The sequence below is a fragment of the Myotis nattereri genome (genome assembly GCF_964212035.1).
Source record: "Myotis nattereri genome assembly, chromosome: Y".
In the NCBI taxonomy this organism is placed as follows: Eukaryota; Metazoa; Chordata; class Mammalia; order Chiroptera; family Vespertilionidae; genus Myotis; species Myotis nattereri.
This window is the reverse complement of record NC_138094.1, coordinates 35,904,487-35,912,659: the sequence shown is the minus strand read 5'-3', so window position 1 is coordinate 35,912,659 and position 8,173 is coordinate 35,904,487. Positions and strand designations below refer to the sequence as shown.

The following is an 8,173-nucleotide window of genomic DNA, read 5'->3' as shown; positions in this document are numbered from 1 at the left end:
AGGTACTTCCACACGGGCAGCGAGCCCTTGGAGCTGGACTCCCGATTCTGGGTGATCCGGGACAGCATTGTGCAGTGCGAGCTCCTTGTGCTGCGGGTACTGCGCTTCCAAGTCTCCTTTCCGTACCCACACAGGTACCTGCTCCACTACCTGATTTCTCTCAAGAACTGGCTGAATCCTTACAGCTGGCAACGGACCCCCATCTCCATCACTGCCTGGGCCCTGCTGCGGGACAGCTACGAGGGGGGGTGGGGGGGGCTGTGCGTCCGGTTCCAGGCTCAGCACATAGCCGAGGCGGTGCTCCACCTGGCCCTGCAGGTCTATGGGGTCCAGGTGCCCGCCGAGGCTAAGGCTGAGAAGCCATGGTGGCACGTATTTAGTGGAGACCTTTCCAAGCCAATCATAGATAACATTGTGTCTGACCTCACTCGGTTTTATACCATGGACAGAGAGATCCCCGAAGGCCCTGGCCCAGGCCTGCCCAAAGAGAAGCCTGGGATGCTCGGCTGCCAGGGGACAGCGCCACCACATCGCCCTGATGGTCTGTCCCCAGAGCACTGGCTGGGAGGACTGGTTTTGTGCTGCTGGAGACAGGCCAGAGAAGGCAATGATATGCTGCCACTTTGATTCTCAGGCTTTGACTCTCCCTGGCAGCCAAGGTCCAGATGGGGATGGGCGCTGCACCTCCCAAGGGCAGGAGCGTGCAGTGGGCGGCTCTGAGGACTCAGTGTCTGCTTTTTTCCTTTGAAAGGATGCAGACTACAGCCGAGGTTTGGGATCAGTGGAAGGAAAATCAAAGAATGGATGGGATTGTGCCCCAGGGGATTTTTTTAAAGGCCAGATTTAGAGAAAGCATGACTCAATTAACAGAGGAAATTGTATTTTGTTTCATTGAAGATATTACAAAGCCAAAATAAAAACATAATAATAATTGGTGTTGGACATATAGCATACATACATGCAAAAAAGTTAATCTAGACCACCAACTTACACCATACACAAGTATAAACTGGAAATGAATAAAAGACTTAAACATAAGTGGGTAACCATGAAAATCTTAGAAGAATCCATAAGCAGCAAAATAGCAGGCATCTGTCTCAGCAATACCTTTACTGATACAGCTCCTAGGGCATTGGAAACTGAGGAGAAAAGAAACAAATGGGATGAAGTCAAATTAAAACACTTTTGCAGAGAAGAAGAAGCCAACAAATACAAGAACAACAACAACAACAAAACAAGGAAGTCCACTGCCTTGGAGAAGATATTTGCCAATGTTATATCCGATGAGGACCTATTCTCCAAAATTCATACTGAACTCATCCAATTAAACAAAAGGAAGATCAACATCCCAGTAAAAAAATGGGCACCACCAGCACGAAGGCCCCCTCTGACTTATGGTGGTCCAGTCCCTGTGATGATTATTACAGCCACACAAGAGATGGATATGATGGCGGCACGGCAATTACTCCAGCAGCTGATGGGACACTCCTGTAAGAGGTTCTGAGTGTGGTGCTGGCGGCGATCACAGGATACACCATGTACACAAGAGAGAGTGATTCATGCAGTACAGTAGCTCACCTGATTGGGCACTTGGGGAGCCAGGGGGGAAGCCCCTGTGACAGAAGAATTAGAGACTGAAATTAAAAATGATAAGGTACCGACAAAATTTTATTGTAAAGAATGTGGCTTCTGTTATTTAAGGTGACTAAAAGGAAATGGTAGGTTTGGGGGAGGCATCAAGAATTCTAGTTACCATTATGAAGTTTCAGGATTGGAGGCAAGTTTTGAATTATACCAGGTTGTTTCATAAGTGCTGATTTAAATTACAATATACTTAAATGTTTAAATTTTACATATTGTATTGTTAAAATATTCAGAATATAAGCACAACCAACAGACCAACAGAGGAAAGACACTGGGAGTGGGTGATGAGAACAAGTGACTAGGAATAGGGGAGGCCAGGGGGAGGTCAGTAGAAAAAAAGAAAGAGACATATATATTACTTTTTGTAAAAACTTAAACACTAACATTACAAAAAATTTTCAGAAGAAAGTGTTCTGCAACATGGGATTTCTTGTCTGATTTTATGGCAAACACATAAAAGCAATCTGTTTGGATGGTGAGTTATATTCATGGCCCTAAATTTCCCAGGGTGTCTATGACCATATGTGCATAAAGTCTATGAAGTGAACTGTATACAAAATGAAGCAGTGTGTTATTTCGTCATGGCATGCTGCCCTGTTTTCCAGTTCGGGAGGGTAAACAAATGAGGTATTCTCCTTGGAAAACGTAAATGGATAAAAGGATTGAAGAACCTCTGACAAGGCTGCAAAACAAGGATTCCTCCAGCTCTGTGGCCCACACTTTGCCCCCTAAGATACTGATAAGGAGCAGGCCAATCCCACTGGCCCCAGGAGGAAGAGGAGACCTTGGGGAAATAGGAGATGGTGGTGAGCAGCAACAGGGCAATGTGGTGTGGCAGCGCAGCAGCCTAGGCCTCAGCATGAGGAAGATTCACAGACACCTGTGGAAAGGAGTATAGGAAGAACATGTCATGGCAGCCCCTGTTGAGGGGCAGGTGGAAAGGCCTGAAGGTGCTGTGGGTGGCCTAGAGGGAGAGTTCAGAGGAGGGGCTGAGGTAATCTGCTTTGACTCTGAGTGACAATGGACATGCACACTCTCTCCCCCTGCCTAAGCCCCCCTGCCTGATCTGGAATTGCACTGAACTTCTTGTGCTGGTAGTTCCTGTCTCAGGCACACAACCTGAGGTCCGGGGGTCACAGGCTGTATCCTTCCCAGCATCCAGGTGTCCCTGTGAGAGAAAAGTAATGGCCCAGGAACCTGGCAGCACACCAGGGGAGAGCCCAGGCAGCCCCTCCTCACCCGCCCTGTCCATTCTGGGGACCATCTTCCTCTCATAGTTCTCCAGGGGATTGAGCCACAGGTCCTTGCTGATGATCTGGTAGGGCAAACAGGAGACCATAGGGACCTGAATAGAATTGCAAGCAGCAGGTGGACAAAGGAAGCTGCATGCTGGCATGGCCAGTGACATCCAACCTCAGCAATCCTGCCAGATCCTGCCACGCTGTTGTCAGAGAACCAGTAGAAGAAGCTGGCGCTGTTGTCCTGGAGCCTGTGGCTGTAGGCTTCTCATTCACAATGCTGGTACCACTGAATCGGAGTGGCACTGGACACCCTGTATCCTGCACATGGCCTTCCATCCCTTCCCACCACCAGCTGCAGCCCATACAGGGAGCCTCCTGTTACTTGTGAGAGTGATGAGATACTTCTTCACAATCACATGGTTGCGGAAGTAGGGGTTGCTGCAGAAGTACAGGCTAATGGTGCACCAACCCCAGGGATGCCTGACTTCCCTCACCTGCAGAAGGAAAGTGGATCCAGGGAGTGAAATCGCTGCCCAGGGCTCCAGCCTGTAGCTGTTTTCAGGGACAGGCCACTTACCCACCTGCCCTCCACCACTCCCTGGAGCAGGTAGACTGACTTTCAAATTGATCATGTGACCAAGGATGTTTTCACCTTGGACCCTGATCATTGCCGACAACTCTGGGTGGTTGACAAACTGCTGTGGGTCAAGCAACCTGCACCTTGGGAGCTGGGCATGGACGAGCTAGAAAGAGCAGCCTGGCCTGGCCTCTCCTTCCCTTAAGGCCACTCCTTCTCCATCAAGGGCAGAAAGGGGCACAGCACCACTCTGTTTCCTGACAGACCCTGATGCCCACCAGACTGTGTTGTGCTGAGGGTTTGACAGGTTACACATCACACATTCCTGCTTCTGACTGAGGAACTGGACATAGAGACGGCCTGTAAGGCAGCATTAGTTAGTCCCAGAACAGCCCGTGCAACACAGCCCTGTCTGTGGGCATCAGCCCCTGGTGTATGCGTGCCTCTGCGTTGGAGCTCTGCCCCTGGACACCCTGGTAATGCTTCTATGGTGCCTGTACAAGACAGAGGGTGTCTCCAGGATCCTGGGCCAGACCGGGGCGCACTGCCCCTAGCTTGTCCTCAATGTTCTTTTCTAGGGGAACCATCCCCGCTTACACCGTTCTCCTGCACTTTCCCATGCTCCTTGTGATCCTGCTCCTCTACCCTCAAGGATACAGCTGTGAGCCAGAACCCAGGGATGCGCCTTATATTGAGGCTTCTCTGTTCAAAATAGGGCTTGAGCCTCTGCCGAGTCCTGCACCTGAGCCGAGAGAAGGCCCTGCTGGCTTGCTCATTCATGGGCTCCATCTCCAATTGGAGAAACTGGAGCACCTCCAGAGGGGACCAGGTGAACTTGGCCCTGGGCCCTGACTGGGCCTCCTCCTGCTGCACTGGCTGCTCTTCTTCTGGCTTTGCTTTGGCCTTGGACTGAGGCTCCACCTCTCCCACCTGTTCCACTCCCTTCATGGTGCCCTCCACTCCCCCTGCAGGAAAAACTGCTCTACTGCATTTAATTGCTCCTCCATCCACCCCTCCTCCTGGTGGTCACTCCCTTGCCGGTCACCTGGATCCTGTGCCTCCAGCCTCAGCTCTTCACTCACCACCTCCTCCTGCCTCCCCACCTGGAGATCTGGGAAAACCTCCTCACCTGCCCACATGGCCTGCCATGGCACCACCTGCAGAAGGCCCTCTGTCCACAGGATAAACTGAGCCTGTGCCTGGAACTCCTCCCCCAGGCCCTCCTTGTCTTCCCCTTGCTCCTCACTCTGGGTTCCCTGCTGCACCTCACTCTCCTCTCCCTGCACACACTGCTCTGCAGCCACCCAGTCCTCCCCTCTCCCGCACTCAAGATCAAGCCCAACATCCTGGCCTGTGTCCAACCTCTGCTCCAGGGTCTCATCCTCCCCCACCTGCATGAAGTCCTCCCACTCCAGCCCCAAAGCTGTCCTCTGAACCTCCTGTGCCCTTGTGTCCTGGGTATCACCACTTTCCTGCACCGAGGTGAAGCTAAAAGCCTCCTGGATGATCCTGCTTGCCCTGTCCTTCCTGGTGCAAAGGCCCTGGGGAGCCCTGTGAATCCTCAGGCGCCCTGCAGCTGAAGGCCCCCTAGTGGAACTGAGAGGAAGCGCGCTGCCCCCAGGAGCCCCTCAGTCTCCCAACACAGCCTGACTCTGGATGCCCCCTGGCTCTGAGACTGGTGCTGTGAAGGAGCAGGTGGTGCAGAGCCTGCTGAGTCCAGGCAAGGTGCTTGCTCACTGGCGCATGCAACCAGGCCCTGGTGTGCTGAGTGGGGGCACAGTGGGCTCATGCACAGGCGCTGGTCATGTGAGCATGTGGTACAGAAGGCACCTAGCCAGGCCCAGCCTGCTGTTTCTGGGTGGGCTCCACAAAAGCCTCCTCTAATCACAGATGGGGCAGTGGGCGTCACCCTGCGAAGCCCTGCCACTTACTCAAAGCTCTGGTGTAGATAGTTGGTAGACTCAGAGGTATCCTATTATTAGCCTGAAAACCGAGATTTTGCAAGCTTAGAAACTTGACCTGACTGAAAAGAAGGAAGAAATGTTGGAACTTGAAAATGACTTCAGGTTTTCTCACTGTGCAGAATAAAGTCAAACATTGCTTCAGTTAAATATTTTAGCCGTTGTTCTCCCCACATGAACTACAATAATAATGTGCTTTGTGTTGATATTTACTGCTGTGTTGCTGACAATTACCTGGAGGAGAAGTTAAGGTGATTCAATGGCTTGAAAAAAAGTTTAGCTAAATCTGATTGCAGGTCTAATTAAGCAAGTTTATTCCCTATCTATCTATCTATACATATATATATATATATTTATATGGCTAAGTTGACTCGTGCATGTGTGATACATATGAAGCTCTTACTGGCGCCAATTGCATGAGTGTGTTTCAATTTGTCATTGTCAATCTGCATTTGATTGACACTGCTATTATAGAGAAAGGGCAAATAGCAGTATTATGGTATTTCTTCTAATTAATTTCCTTTCAACATGCACGAATCCATGCACCTGGCCACTGGTATTCTAATAGTGGCAAGATATCATCCGTGAATGGTAATACTCTATTGGGCAGGACATGCCAAATTGGTCGCACATATCTATCCTATCTAATAAAAGAGAAATATGGTAATTGGCGTACGACCGCTACCCTTCCCATTGGCTAATCAGGGCGATATGCAAATTAACTGCCAGCCAAGTTGGAGGTTAACTGCCAACAAAGATGGCAGTTAATTTGCATACATAGGTTCAATGCTAGGAGGCGAAAGGGGAAGGAGGGAAGAAGCCGCCTGCCCTGACTGCAATTGGAAACCCAGTGGCAGCCAAGAGCCAGAGAACCGAGCTGCTTTTGCTCAGAGAAGCCAGGCTGCCTTTGCTGGCTTCTGTGATAGGAGGACCTGGCCACCTTTGCTGGCCCTGGGCCAGTAATCGGAGAAGCTGGGTGGGGCAGGGAAGAGGCAGATGTCTGCCTCTTCCCTGCCCAGCGTGGCTTCTCAGATCACTGATCACCAGTGATGGGAGAACACCCAGAGGCGGGGCCAGAGGCCAGGCTGCATAGCTGCCTGGGGACACCATTTGGACCCCAGGGGCGAAGCAGCCAGGCCCCAGCAAGAGACCCAGAAGGCGACCCAGGTGCTGGGGCTGCATCGCTGCTGGGTCAGAAATCCGGTGCCCAGGCTGAGGAGACCCAGGACCCAGAGCTGCGTTGCAGCTGGGGCACACGATCCGGTGCCCAGGCTGAGGAGACCCAGGGCCCGGGGCTGTGTAGCAGCTGGGGCACGCCATCCGGTTCGGGGGCGATGCAGCCAGGCCCGAGAAGGAGACCCAGAAGGAGACCCAGGGGCCTCCCAAGAGGAGAGTCTCCATGGCCAGATGGCGTGGTGTCGGGGCAGGAATAAAGACCCGAGGTGACTCAGATGCCTGGCCACAGGGTTAGTCCAGCCAGCAGGGCCTTTCAGTTGGGACTGGGGTGGGGGTGGGGCAGGGAGGCAAGCTGGAAATAGAGAACTACAACTCACAGGAGGCTTAGCAGCCAGGCCTGGGTGCCTGGCTGTGAAATCCAATGGGCTGTAGTTTTGCAAGCCACTTTAAACTAGAGGCTTGCAAGGTTGGAAGTTCTGCGCCTGGAGCCAGGGAGAAATGGAGCTGGAGCAGAGAGAGGGGTCCATGGCAGCCGTGGGCTTTGAGGAGTTCTCAGCACCTCCTGGCTGGGAGCTGGCGCTTCCTCCGCTGAAGGTGGTCACATCCTGGAGAGCGAGCTTGAGACCGAAGTGGAGTTCCTGTCTGGGGGTCTGGGCAGCTCCAGCCTCCAGGAGCTAGAGGAAGAGGAGGAGGCAGCCTGAGGCTGGCAACAGCGGCGCCAAAGGGAACTTAATCGCAGGAAGTACCAGGCGCTGCAGGGAGATTGAGCAGGCGAAGGAGTGGGTCCTGAACAGGCTCCATCAGATATAGAGGATAACATGGAGACTCCAGCAGGAGAGGAGGTTCCTCATGAAGGTGCTGGACTCCTACGGTGACAACTACTGGGCCAGCCAGTTCACCATCTTACTGGAGGATGAGGGCAGCCAGGGCACAGATGCCCCCACCCCAGGCAACGCTGAGAACCAGCCTCCAGAGAAAGAGGGGCTGTCCCCGCCCAGGAGGACGCCAGCGCCTGCAGAAGCCAGCAGCCTGGCCCCTGGCGAGGGGCCCAGGGGTTGGAAGAGGCGGCGAGTGCCACCGGAAGGGGGCCAGGCGTGAGTCCCGCTGTCTCTGGAGCTGGCCCCCATACAGATAAAGGTGGAGGAAGACTTTGGCTTCAAAGCGGTCGAGGCTTTGGACACAAGTTGGGTTTCTGGGGGCCAGAGAAGTAGCTGCCCTACCCCACCCTAGCCAGCTCCCCCTTTGACTGACCCCCCAATAAACAGACCCCATGCTCTCCTTGGCAAAAAAAAGCTTATAGAGGCATGCTTTTAGGATCAAATAGTATAAATATAGATGTAACAGGACAATAAAAAGAGAACCTGGATATGATGATCACCTGAATGCTGCCTCTGTGTCATTCCTTCGTCGCCTACTCCATCCACACCTTTGGGAACCCCCGGACCTACTGAGGCAGGGCCCCAACATTCCTCTTCTTATAAGGACTTCAGTGAGATGGGCTAAGGGTCCCACTAGAACTGCCTCAATTTAATCTAATCCCCTCTTTAAAGATCTTCTCTCTATACACAGGTACA

At 52.6% G+C, this 8,173-nt stretch overlaps 1 pseudogene across 1 annotated transcript; it reads left to right on the top strand.

The window, feature by feature from the left end:
- Nucleotides 1–7,097: 7,097 nt before the first annotated feature.
- Nucleotides 7,098–7,849, top strand: LOC308512469 (TCF3 fusion partner-like; annotated as a pseudogene). The gene has a single exon. The product of its transcript is annotated as a TCF3 fusion partner-like (transcript).
- Nucleotides 7,850–8,173: the final 324 nt, after the last annotated feature.